The sequence below is a fragment of the Delphinapterus leucas genome, chromosome 5 (genome assembly GCF_059928025.1).
Source record: "Delphinapterus leucas isolate spDelLeu-1000000601 "Yukka" chromosome 5, BTC_Dleu_Yukka2, whole genome shotgun sequence".
Taxonomy (NCBI): domain Eukaryota; kingdom Metazoa; phylum Chordata; class Mammalia; order Artiodactyla; family Monodontidae; genus Delphinapterus; species Delphinapterus leucas.
Genome location: NC_143133.1, coordinates 66399726 through 66414413, shown reverse-complemented (window position 1 = coordinate 66414413; position 14688 = coordinate 66399726).

The following is a 14688-nucleotide window of genomic DNA, read 5'->3' as shown; positions in this document are numbered from 1 at the left end:
GTGTGCTATTTTCAGGGGCACTGCTCCTTTGGCGGCGTAAGTGCCTTATGAAACTGGCGTTATGTGAAACCTGGGCTCAACTCAAGAATTTATTCTTACGGCATCCTGAACTTCCTGTCATCGTTTATTCGTACGTGTGAATATGTCCCGCGTATCTCCACCTATTTGTCAAACACGCTGAATGCCCGTGTCACTGATTTAGCTGTTGGCAAGTTGAGTGAAAGAAGACAAAGTTTGCCGCGCACCAGCCATAAAAGTGTGCGGTCAAAAGCGTTCACCAAGCCCGCGGCTTCCCGAGGATCCGAGTTCGTTCACAGAAGCATATTTCTTTTTTTTTTTTTTTTAACTCTGAATGAAACGGTTTCTGTTTTAAAATGTATGCTCAAGGATATTCCAAGTAAATAATCACTTCTGATTTCTGATTTTAAATATTGGGATTAGCATTTATTTATGAGAATGTAAAAATAATGCCCAACATTTCAGATGTTAAATAGAACTGTGTAAATATTTTATTGCTTCCTTAGATATTTCTTGGGACAATAATATGTTATTAAGTAAAACCAAATTAAGTTCAGACTTTTATCCACAATGAGACAGTTTTTCTTGACTTAAAGAACTTAAGCATATGGGAAATTGTTTTTGCAGAAATTTCTTAGGTACTCTGTTTTTACGTACAAAAAAAAAATCCTTGCCAGCCCTAAAGGTTGTTTTTCTTTTTTAACATCTTTATTGGAGTATAATTGCTTTACAATGGTGTGTTAGTTTCTGCTTTATAACAAAGTGAATCAACTATACATATACATATATCCCTATATCTCCTTCCTCTTGCATCTCCCTCCCACCCTCCCTATCCCACCCCTCTAGGTGGTCACAAAGCACCGTAAAGGGGTTATTTTGTGTTGTTGGTGGTTGTTTTTTTTTAGGAGTGCTGTTTGGATTGTATAAACCCTGAGCAATTAAGGAGGAAAGTCATGTAGAACCACAGAAACAATGAGATATAGTGATCGTAATAAGATGATAAAACTACAAAAACATGTTTACTGCTAATAACTTTCCCAGAACCACACCTCTTAATATTATTTTTGTTAAATTTAGAGGAATTCCATGACATCACAACTACCCAAAGTTCTACAGCAACCTCTGCTAGTCCCCCAAGGGTCAAGTTTCTCTCATTATCCAGCTGTTCTTTGATAGCATTAATATTTTAGGGAATGATTTGTTGGCACTTACCTCCCATTAATTACATTCTCTATGCCACAGTGGGATTCTTTTCCTTAGGACACGAGCTATAATTAATTCCCTCATTCAAAGTCCTGTCTGTTTGACTTATTTAGAAGACATTTTACTCAAATTTAGTTGGATATTTACTAATGGAAAATAACCAAACCTCCAAAGTACTTCATACCCCTTAGATCTGATGTGTGTGAACCTTAAAGCAACTGTACGCCATGCTTTCTCATCTAGGTCCTGATCTGAAGCAACTTTATACCATCACAACAATCAGCTCTGGGGGCTTGCATGGGGTTGGGGCGGGGAGTGTGTTTGGTTCCTTGTCATAGAAGATCTCCTCAAGTTCTACAATGACAGATTTATACTGCAAAAGTGATGCTCTCAGAATGCTGTTTGCAAACAGGAAGAGAACATACCCTTCTTTTTAGGTTTATAAACATCCAAGGTTGCTGTTATTGTGTTACTACTTTCATAGTAAAGGAAGATTAAAAAGTTCTTATAGGCCCCCCTCAAAGACTCTAGGGAGAGGACATGGAGATGGAAAATAAAATCTGCACCATCTGGGGTATTATGCCGAGGTTTTAAGAAATTCTATATCTTCCCTTATCTCAGTAACACAAATTCCATATTTTGGTGAAGAACGCAATCATAAGAGATCATTTCCTCAGCTTACATTCTCTTGTGGCCCTCAGGGCCTCCGGGAAATGCTATAGGAAATGAGTTAAATGATATGATGTCTGGGATTTGCTTTAATAAACACCAGAAAAAGAGAGAGAGTGGGGGGAGGGGAGAGAGGGAGAGAAAGAAGGAGGGGGAAGGAGGATATGGAGAAGAAAAGAGAGAGAAGGAGAGTGGAGGGAGGAAGAAAGAGAGGGAGGGAGGGAGGGGAGAAATGGAGATGTGAAGATAGGATAGAGAAGCTGAAGCACAACTGACAATATGTTGATAATTGTCACTGGGTGAAGGGTACTGGCAAAATCGAAATGCAATTCTTTCTGTTTTTATACATGAATAAAAATTACATTTTTAAAAAAATTTTTAGTAGATGGGAATCGGTAGCGGGATAAAACTGGCACCGGACCATATTTCTCAACCTTGTCCCATTCACTTCTCTTTGTTTTATGTTGTTTGGAGCAGAGTGAAAGACTTAAGAAAAGCAAATGCAGAGAAGTGAAGAAAAACAGGACCAAATGGATGCATCAGAAAGGGTGGGGAACTAAAATGCCCTAAGGAAAGGGGGAGAAAAGGCCAATGGAATGCAGTAGGGAATAAATAAGTAAAAAAAGGACAATTAACTTTGGCTATGGAAATCTCCTCCAGCTTATGTGCGCTGGATCCAGAAATAAAATAGAAAACAAAAGTTTCTCAGCCCTCCCTCCAGTTTCTTCCTGGAGTGATGTATTATCACTAACCTTCCTTTAATTACTTCGCCTGTGACTTAATGGAATCCTCTTGCTTGGATCACTCACTATAAATCTCTTAATCCAGGAACCTGTCAATCGGAGTTACTGAAAAGGTATTTTTTCTCAAATTTGCTTTGGCACTTATTCACCACTAGAGAATACAAGGTGCCCAGATGTGTACTCTCAGACCCCAGCAGCCCAGCCCCAAGCTGTGCCCCTCCCTCTGCCCTGTTCCTTAGCCTCAGACTCTTCGTTTGTGAAGAGGGGATTAGACAGAGGGCCCTTAGAGCAGTGTTTCTCAAACCACAAGTGCACAGGAATCACCTGGCATGTTAAGATGCAGATTTTTATTCCCAGCGTCTGGGGAGGGGCCTGAGATTCTGTATTTCCAACATGTTTCCAGGTGATGCAGAGGCTGCTGGTCTGAGGCCCACCCTCTGTACCCCTCTGGGCATTCTCTGCCCTTGCCCTTACCCACAGGGGGATGAATGAATACAGCCAAGGGGACTGGCCCACCCAAAGCCCGTTTCCTCCCTTTCTTTACCACTCTCTGGGCCTTAAGACCCCAGCACTCCCTACCCAAACAGACCCAAGCTGGCTTCTAGGGTTCGCAAAAGCTTGTTCCAGGTCATAAGTGGTTCTAGGGGGAGATGGTTAAAAACTTGTAAAGGCAGGCTAGGATGTCCAAACATGGACATGAGAGGCCCCTGCAGTGCAAGATGGAGTCTGGGATGGGATGAAGGAGGGGGTGGGCAGATTCAGGCTGGTGGCCTCCACCAGAGCCCTGGCTCACGCATGAGAGAGTGGACCTGTTGCCTGGCACATCCCAGGGACTCAGAAAATAAATAGTCATAAAGGGAATAGTGAATGGTTGCATAAATGATGAAATGACTAATTTCCTTCAGTAATTCTAAGCACTTACCATACGTCATGGTAATTCTGTGATAGGGCATCTATCTTCTTCTCCATTGGTTTCTCCTTCTCCTTTTTCATTATTGTATCCTGGGACCTAGCAGAACACCTGATACATGGTGAGTGCTCAGTAAATGTTGAGTGTAACTGACTGTAAACAATAGACAACTGGCTGAGGACTTGTGACAATCGAGACACCCGCCTCACTACCATATAAAGCTGTAGCAAGTTGAATATCTCGGAGCCGGGTCAGTGCCGAGCAAGGTGAATTTCCAGGGCAGGGGATATTTGTAGTGAACTCCTGGTGATTTAACTGTAAACGTAGCTCATCAAGAATGGTCCAGAGTATCAGCACTGCCTAGAATAGGGCAGTCACCAGCCAGTGCCTCATGGAGACATTGGTGACACTTGTCCAAGAGACTAGAACTGTGATGTAGAGAAAATCAGCCAGCACAGTAGAAGGAACATTCCAGTTTTGAGTCAGACAAGTCTGGGCTTGCGTGTGCCTCTTTTTGATCACGTGACATTCAGCAGGGTCATTTCCACTGCTGAAACCTCAGCTTCCCTGTCTCTAAAATGAGGGGAGTGGGAGGGAGTAACCCCTACCTCGCAGGATTTTTGTAAGGATTCAAAATAAAACATATAGCAAGTCTGGCTCAGAGTAAGGGCTTCAGAACCAGTAGATATTACCTACTACCAGCTGGTTTGAATCTATAGTGAAATAATCATGGCACGTTTCCTGCTAACGAGTATAGGCCTATGCCCTGATTAATTTGAGTGGGTTATTTACAGTTCTCCATCATCCATTCCCTTATTCATTCAATGTGCCCATTCATAACCACCGGCAATTGAATATTGATTATTCATTTTTGGAGTCGTTCTCCTGAGACATGCACTAAAGCTAGGAGAAGAGGGAATAAGGGTGGTGTCAGATGATCACAGGGTAGGGACAGGCCCTGCTGGACAGACCTTATTGCAGCTAGATTTCTACAGGGTGTAGCCCCAAGCACAGGTGGGCATTTAATAAGTCTCCGATTAGTCTGTGATTCTATATTATGTCAGTAGAGATGTAATTTATTAACCTGGGCTCCTGGCATCCTTTCAGTGCATGTATAATAGAATGATATTTTTCATGCAGAAATATAAATTAAATTAATTGGCATCTGTATTTAACTGAAACTTACTTGACAGTAAATGGATTCCTCCCCCCACCAACGCGACCCCTTTCTCAGCAAGGGGCATTTCCTTCCCAGTGCTTGCAGACCGAAGAGAGGCTAGCCCCAATTCCTGGGGCTCCCCAAGGAGCTGGCTTTCAGCAGGGTTTAGAGCAGCACGGAAGGCGAACTGATCCTGGAAAAAATGGTAAGTTGCTGCTTGGCGGCCATGTGTTCTTTTGGTGGGGGGAAGGTTTACAGAGGAGAAACAAAACACAGAGGGTGCTTGTCTTATTTTCTTATGCCTCTTCTTATCCTTACCAGCCACACAGAATGTTTTGAAAAATTTTGTCACCCTTAAAGTTTGTAAATCATATGGAATTCTTTTGAGAGCTGCTATACAATGGCTGTCAAAGGTACCTTTTAAGTTTTCTCCTTTATTTAAATAGCCTGTAGTTTGTTAGCTCTGTGGGTAACATAAGGGTCAATGAGGCAAAGGTCCTAATTTCCACCCCTGCGGGTCAACTAAGTTTCCACTGTCTCAGGAATACAGAATGCACACTTGACCTTGGCTGGCAAACACCTGCTGTGAGTTGTTTGAGGGCACCAGCCAAAGAAATTGGACGTAACAGACACAATCCATATGCAGCATGGAAAATGAACTCAGTGTTACACACTCCTACAGCAAATGGATCAACAGTGTCATCTTTGTAATGTGCCCTTCATCTTATCCTCAGAGCTGTGCTTTGGAATTCTTTCTGCTTTGTCTGTTCCACCATCTGATTTTATGCAACCATTCATTCTGTACAATCACTCCACTTTATATTTCTTTAACATATTTTTTGTAATCAAGGACAAGAAGAAAACTCAACCTTGGCATCTTTTTTTGGCTTCTCCACATGAACTGGGCTTGAAGTAGAGATGACGTTTGTAGCAGTCTGCATGGTTATTCCAGTTTAGTATTTAAAAAGCTAAGGTTCAGTATTTCTTTAGTTTATGTGCCATTCTGCGTCTTCTATCTAGAACTTAGCTATTTGGCAACCTCAGCCCTCTTGAAGACAGGGGAAATCCAGGAAATAATCTTCACTGCTCCCACCCTGTAACACAGCAGTCTTGTCTTCCTAAGAAGACAAAGATTTACAGGGCTTCCCTGGTGGCGCAGTGGTTGACAGTCTGCCTGCCAATGCAGGGGACGTGGGTTCGTGCCCCGGTCTGGGAAGATCCCACATGCCGCGGGGCGGCAGCCATGGCCGCTGAGCCTGCGTGTCCGGAGCCTGTGCTCCGCAACGGAAGAGGCCACAACAGTGAGAGGCCCGCGTACCGCAAAAAAAAAATTTACAAAGTCTGGTACCAAATTTAGCTTATTTTGTTGATGAGAGTGGTTTACACCCTCACACAGGGCCTATCTTCCTATATGTACTCTATCTATCCTCTTGATTTTTCACTTTGCCTGAGTAGAATTCCTCCCCCTAGTCTAATAACGTAACCCACTTTCCCCCATTCCATGTGAGCCTGGAAGAACTGTCAATCATGGCACTCCACTCCTGGCTAAGGGTTGGGCATGAGCCCTTAGTGAAGCAGTAAGAACTCCTGTCTTCCTGGACTTTGTGATTGGTTCAGGGGTGTGCCCTTGACTCAAGCATGGCCAATCAGAATCGTTCCATGAGATTTTCAGAGGGCTTCCCTTATTTGTAGAGTGTGAACACTGGAGATGTTTGCTTGGGGCAGTCGAAGACATGATCCTTATCTTGTAGCGAAGGCCTAACTGAGAATAAGGCCAACTCACAGAGGCAAGAGAAGAGTCAAAGGGAGAGACCTAAAATGTTTGAGTCCCGGATCCAGCTGTGCTTGAAACTTGCCATATCCTGATCTTCTCTGTTAACATGAGACAATACATTCACTTTTGGCTTAAGCCAGTTTGGGTTGGGTTTTGATCATATATAATTGAAAGCATATTGACCACTACAATAAATATTATGGAGACAGCTTTAATAAATGACTGCTGCCGGCAATTAGGGGGGCGGTAAAATTATCAAAATAGAATGACATGAAAGCACAGCATCTGTGGCTATATCGTGAAGGGACAAATATTTTATTTACCTCATTAGGCCTTTAGGACTGTACATTCCAAGCTGTCGGTCACAACATATTGAATGGATCATGAACTTAATCTACAGGGACATAAATGGCATTTGTTAAAAGATAGAATAGAGGGCTTCCCTGGTGGCGCAGTGGTTGAGAGTCTGTCTGCCGATGCAGGGGACACGGGTTCATGCCCCGGTCCGGGAAGATCCCACATGCCGCGGAGCAGCTAGGCCCGTGAGCCATGGACGCTAGACTAGGCCACAACAGTGAGAGGCCCGCGTACCACAAATAAATAAATAAATAAATAAATAAAAGACAGAATAGAATACAAAATAGAGAGTATGTCACCATAGTAAAGGTAAGTTTGATTTCCCACCATTTTATTTCAGGCATCTGTGTAAGTATATATGTTCTAGACAGGGATATAATTTTTTTTTTTCACAGAGGGGTATGATCAAAACATTTGAAAGTCACCACTTAGAACAAAACTTCATCACAACGCTGAATAAAACAGAAGAATCAAAATATTTAGCACATTCTTATTCCTGTGTTCTAAGTAAAGGTGGCTGCCCATTTTCCATAACTGCTCCTTCAGTCCTGACCTTGCTAGGTATGCATGCAGGGGGAGGATGGGTAGGAGTCATGCATGGATTTAAAGCAGTTAAGTAAAGGTATCAGGCTCTTCTAGTTTAAGACTGCTTCCTCTGAGTTATTTATTCAGTTGCAGTTCATCTCTTTCTCAGGGTTGTTTTGGCCCCTGGTCCTCCCCCTTACTGTAAGGGGTGGAGGAGAGAAGCAGCTTGCCTCAGCTCTCCAGGACAGGAGAGAGAGTCTGGAATGCACACAGTTCTCCAGATCTTCACTGTTACCTTTCACCGGGGTGCTGGTCCACTGAAGAAGTGTGTAGTTGGCAAGCACAGGAGGTATTCTCCCTTTCCTGGCCTTGGCTCTCACTGGGGCTATGACTATCCCCACCCTGCCCCCACCCCTGCTACCCCCTGCCTCAGGTCTAGCTTGTCTTGGGCCGTGGTGGGCCCCTGGCCCTTGGCTACAGGGTAAATCACCCTCAACACAGAAAGCCCACCAGCCAGCATCATCAACTGTTTTCCATGTTGCTCCATTCAGTATGAGGGACCTTTTAGATCCCTCCACAGCACACGGGCACCCAGGGGAGTTTCCGGGATGCTGGCTCAATCTGTCCCGTTGCCTGTTCACACTCACTACCATTTTAACCGGCTTCCTCACATTGGAGCAAAAGCACACATCATGGCTGTCTCTCCCAAGAGTCCCAAACAGAGAAAGGGGCAGAGCCTACTCTGCTCTTGACTTTACTCTGAATTTTCTGACACCTTCCCACCTCTCGGTTTTCTCTGGGACTTGGGTTTGGAAAGGAGCAACCAGACTACACCTGTCTCACCAGTTGCTTCTTAAACGTGTACCCTGCTCTTACCCATACTCCACTGGGGCCCGATGGGGGATGCTTTCCCTTTTTCCCATGGGTCGAGGTCTTTCCTTACATGATTTACTGAGTTATTTCTACCAATGACTTACCATAAGCCTGAAGTCACACAGACATAGCTCTTAATGAGTAAAGGAGGGCTTAAGGAATTTTAAAAATCCTCAGGATTCTCAAGACCATTGTCTCTCTATGGACTTAAAAAGAAAAATGCCATATTGGTAGTCTAAACCAGGACATTGACCTTTGCTTTCTCTTTTTTTCCTGTTTTAACAAACTCTGAATACCCTGAGGAAAATGGATGCCCTTGGCTGGCTAGGGGAAAGGCTACAAAAATTGAGATATGTTGTTTAAATTACTGACATAATTTAATAAATATTATCCTTTTACAAGAACAATTTATGTTCATAATTATCATCACATGTGGTGGTCAGCTTGAAATACACTTAGGTATTTTAAATACTTAGTTTCTGTACACATAAACACACATATACATTCTTGGTATTTCCCCCCTGAGATTTTGGGATAATTCTTCATCATTATTTATAAGAGTGGGTGGGCTTTTATGAGTATGGAAATAGCCCTACTTCTCTGTCCAATAAAAGAAATTTCTAGGCAGAAGACAAAGAAAATGTATTCTTCTAGACCAGTGGTCAGCAAACTTTTTCTGTAAAAAATGCCTGATAGTAAATATTTTAGGCTTTGTGGGCCATATGGTCTCTGTCGTAACGATTCAACTCTGATGTTGTAGCACAAAAACAGCCATAGATGAACGTAAATGAGTGGACATGGCTGTGTTCCAATAAAACTTTATTTATGGACACTGGAATTTGAATTTCATGCAATTTTCAATTGTTATAAAATATTCTTCTTTTGACTTTTTTTCAACCATGAAAAACATAAAAATCATTCTTTAATTGTGGGTTATATGCAGCAGGTAGCAGGCTGGATTTGGCCTCCAAGCCATAGTTTGCCAGCCCCTGCCTTAGATCCCCTTTTTAAATTTAGATTTTTTCATTTTGTCTCTCCTCCCATTTAGGATGCAAGTTAATGCAGCAATGGCAACAACCAAGGCCAGTTTTACTAACTTTACCACCCCCTCCTTACCTTTTGGCATGTAGAGGGGAAATGCTGTCACACACCTTCACTAACAATGAGTTTGTGACCTGGACATTTTGAGGGACATCCTTCTGGATTTGCAAACTACAGTCAACTGACCCACAGAAACTGCTAAAGACAAGGGCCATGGTTCTCAATGCCCCCTCACGGGTCCCCTGAGTTCCTTTCCTGGTTGCACACTGAATGACAGAGGCCAGATCACAGAGGACTCTGCAAAAATGCAAGAGGTGAAGGTGGTACAAGATTAGTCTGCTGAGACCTTCATCTTTGCTGATCTGGAGAGTATCCCTGCCAAAAACAATGTCCCTGTGGCTGGTCATTGGAATTTTTACAAAATTAATTAATTAATTTATTTATTTATTTTTGGCTGCATTGGGTCTTCGTTACTGCATGGGCTTTTCTCTAGTTGCGGGAGCGGGGGCTATTCTCTGTTGCGGTGTGCGGGTTTCTCATAGCAGTGGCTTCTCTTGTTGTGGAGCAGGGGCTCTAGGCACGCGGGCTTCAGTAGTTGTGGCACACAGGCTCAGTAGTTGTGTCATGCAGGCTCTAGAGCACAGGCTCAGTAGTTGTGGCGCACGGGCTTAGTTGCTCCACGGCATGTGGGATCTTCCCGGACCTGGGCTTGAACCCACGTCCCCTGCCTTAGCAGGCAGATTCTTAACCACTGCACCACTAGGGAAGTCCCTGGAATTATTATATCTTGTGCTTTTGGCCAATTCATAAGAAGAAAAGTGAATCCAGGAGTAACGTGGAAGGAATCATTCAAATGCCAAGATCTGGATCTGATTCCTTAACATCCACATCACAATGTGTCATGAAGAAAAGTTTGCATCATAATCCTTATGCAACCTGTTTAAGAAAAAAAATAAGTGTATGACACAATTAAAAAATGTTCCAATCCAAATAGTTGAAATGTTCACATCCAAATAGTTGAAATGTTCACTGCTTTGTTATTTTAAATCAGCTGTCTGGAATATTCAGCTGTCCAAAAGAAGTCATTCTGAGCAGGTCTGGGATAGCCCTACTTTACTGTAAGATTGCCTTCTGGGAGACTTGTCACTGTCTCTCAGAGTGTAGGATTTGCCAGAGTCATTTATGGCAGTGTGTGTGAAGTTAGATACAACTAATTTTTATATAACACTATTTTTATTACCCAAAGAAAATTCTAACTAAATAAACCAATGCGTGAAACATAATTCCTCACCAGAATTACACTGGCCATCAGCCTCCTGGCCATCATTCATTTTCACATTACATAATTTAATTGAATGAAAATATTCGAACATCTGGATGGCATAGCTAGACCTCAGAGGCTTCATTATAAGAAGGAAAAATAAGAAAAGGAATAAGAAAAGAAATAAGGAAAAATATTCACACAAGAAACACTCTGTTTAGGAGAATATTATATAAAATTGATGATAACTAGTGAATTTGGGGTTTTTGATTCACTCAGGGTAACTTTGTGATCACCTTTTTGTCAATGAAACATTAACTTATTTGCATTAAGCTTTTGCTGTAGATTTTTAAAAATTCCCTTGAATATAGAGGTCACAAAGTGACAGTTAATTTTATAATACACTCTTTGGTGTGGAGGGTCTTTCTGAATAATGCTTAAGTTCCTATTTTGTGTTAGGTACTGTGGTACCTGTTTGCCATGTGTTACCTTGTTTAATCGTCACATCAACCCTATGAGAAGATTCAGAATTTAAGTAAGTTGCCCAATGTGCCATGTTCTCACCTACTCCAGAGTCTAAATTCATCCTCTGGGTGGTCTACTCACTACGAGTCTGCTGCAATGAGAAAAGGGAATAATTTAATTATTCAATTGGCTGTTCTGTTTATGGGATACAAAAATTCAAGTTGATTGCTTTCTTCCAATAAATAGAATATCTCTTTTGTTTTTACTCAATTCACCCAACATAGTTTGAGAGTTAATATACTGATTAGCTTCTACTTGGGGAGCCCAGGCCCCCACATAGTTCTTAAGTCACAGGGCAAATTTGCAGAAAGCTAAGAAATTAGACTTGTCAAACAGCCCTTTCACACTGAACATTATGCATACCTTAGGTTGGCTGACAGTCTAAAACGTATTAGTGTTGGAGGAGGTGTCTTTCCATAGTTTTATTTTTTAATTAAAAAGCTCAGATTTCAAGGATCAGAAATGAATTAAGTTTTCGTCCTTGGATATTTCTTTCTGCAGTTAAAAACAATTTTTTTTTCAGTGATAGATTGGTTATATAGTATATTAAAGTTGACTTTGGGAATTTCTTCTTTCATTCACACTTGTGTAATACTCAACTCTCACTAAATGTTGTGGGTTGAAAAATGATTGGCCTCTAGAGGAGAGTTGTTATGTAGGAAAAAGAAGAAATAGACTTCCAAATAAAAGGATCTGATAACTTATGTCTAGCTAGAGATGATTTTTCCCCAAAAGAGGGCAGAGAACATTCTGTGGAAAGGCCATGAGCTTGGTCATGGAGGAGCAAGGGGTAAAGGGGCATTTGAGAAGCTGGAGAGAGAGATGGAGACAGGTGTACAAGGATAAGGAATTTTCATTTTATTCAGAACACGCTGGGAAGCCATTAAATGATGTTTATCAGGGAAAAGGCGTCTATGAGATTCACATTTTTAACAGGTCACTCTAGGCACTAAATCTAGTGATTCTGTAGGGGCTACAGTAGAAGGTATGGAGTTGGAGAAACAGAGACTGGGTGGGAGGTTCTGAGTAATCCAAGAGAAATTACTCAGGCCAGACCTGGAAAAACTGAGGGAGATATGTTTGAAAGTATATTTAGGGTAATAGCCAGGTCTATTTTAGTGGCATTTCCACTAAAAAGTAAATACAAGTCTATGTCTAGATGTTCTGCCAGGTCTCCACTATAATTGGTGTGCTAGATGCTCTGCCAGGTCCTACACTATAAACCAAGAAGATCACGCATAAAACATAATTTTCAATGCATTACTGGGATCTCAAGATGAGGGAAAATTTTTGAGAGAAAAAAAGAAAGAAAACTGTAGCAGGAGCACATGCATAACTTGCCATCAAGTCCTGTCTTGGTGAGTCCAAGCCTTGGACTAGTAGCAAAGATAGAGAGCTGAACTGCAAGCCCTCACATTAGGTTGGGAAAAACTAGACGGAGGCTAAAATTGCCACAGGTATTTTAGATCCCCTGGCAAATGAATATCCTCTCAGAAAAAAAAATGTATCTTCAAGCAAATATGACCTCACCATAAAGACAAACAAACACACTTAGGAGGGAAAATGCCGTAAGTGAGAGTCAACAGATACAACAAGATATAGATTTAGACCCCCTAATACTTCAGAACTTGGAATTATCTGATAGAGAATATTTTTAAAATGTATATGTTGGATTTTAAAAAAGAAAGGTGGAATTAAAAATAAGCAGTCAAGAAGAGACAAGCATATTAAAATTAACAGGTAAACTTAAATAACCAAATATAATTTTTTCAAAGTAAAAATTATTATAATATAAAACATAATAGATGGGTGAAACAATAGATTAGACACAGGTAAAGAGAGAGAGAACTGGTAAACTGGAAGATATATTTTAAAACATTTTCCAGAATGCAGCAGAAGAGGGATATGAAATGATAATATGAACAAAGGATTAAGAGATATTAAAAATAGAACAAGAGGTCTCACATGCACCTATTTTGAGTTCTGGAATTTAAAAAAAAACCTAGAAATAATGAAGGAGAGGCAATATTTAAAGATATAAAGGCTGAGAATTTTCCAGAAAGATGATGAAAGACGCAAGTCCACATATATCGAAAGCACAACCTGTACCAAGCAGAATAATAAAAAGAAATTCACACCTACTCACATAGTAATAGTGCTGCAGAACACCAAAGAAAAAGAGAAGAGCTTAAAAGCAGGCAGTGAGAAAAGACAAATTACCTACAAAGATATGACAATTAGACTTATAGCCAACATCTCACAGCAATAATGGAAGCCAAAAGACAGTAACATAAAATCTCAAAGACACTGAGAGAAATGACTATCAGTCTAAAGTTGTATAGCCAACAAACTATATTTCAAGAACTGAGGAAAATAACATCTCCAGAAAAAGAAAAATTGAGTGACTGAAATTAAAATGTTCTAAAGTAATTTTTTGTTCAGGAGGTGGGTCCAAGACATGAACTTACTTACTTATTCATACTTTTAAAATATGAATAATGATGTTTCAAATGTACTGATGGAAGAATAGGAATAGCATCCATACATTCAATCCAGTAGGTGGAAGAAAGGAAATAAGAAACAATGATAAACACAAACACAATCAACTTTTAAAAGAAAAGGAGAAAAAAATTAATGATAAAAATGAGTTCATATATGTCAATAATCACAATAAATGTAAATTAACTAAAACAACTGAAGATTTTTTTGACTGGAAGAAAAGACAACTAATTATAGTCTCTTTACAAGAGACGCACTTAAAACATAAGGACTTACAAATGTTGAAAGTAAAAAGATTTTTTTTAAAGGCGAGGCAAATATTAACTTTATAAATCTGGTAAGGTTATAGTAATAGCAGACAAAGTAAACTTAGAGATGAAGGCATTAATAGGGAATGGGATGGTCACTCTATTTTGATAAATTCACCAAGGATATAGAACAATTCTAAACTTGTATGCACTCAATAATGAAACCTTCATGTACCTAGAAAAAAAATCAATAGGACCACAGAAGAATATTGACATATAACATATTAGGAGATTTCAACACATCTATCTCAATTATTCAGAAGTCAAAAATATAATAAATCTTTGTGAAAATTTGGAAAGTGACAACTTGAAAAATATACAATCAGTTTGATTTACTAGGCAGTTAAAAAAAACCTATCTTTAACAGTTAAAGAAAACACAATATTAAAAAAAAATTACACCATCTTCCTCAATACATATAAAATATTTCAAAACTCGACCACATACTAATTCAAAACTCATCTCTGAACATTACATATTTCAAAGACTGAATATTATATAGACTATAGTCTATAAAAATTTTTTCATGAAATTCAATAAATGTTACTGGGACAACTGATTATCCATATAGGAAAAGAATTACATTGGATTTTTTACGTCACACCATACGTATTAATCAAAGACACCAGGAAATAAATGGTTATGCAGCAGGTCTGTAATTCAGTCTCTCCAGTTGGGGAATGAGGAGAAATGACTCCAGGAAAAAAGGAACAGGTCTAAATCTCCTTGTAAACATACTCATGACAGACACCTTGGCAAACGAATTAATGGAATTTGTGAATGGAAAGGTCCTTATCCTGCTTTTTAGCAGGATATATCTGTT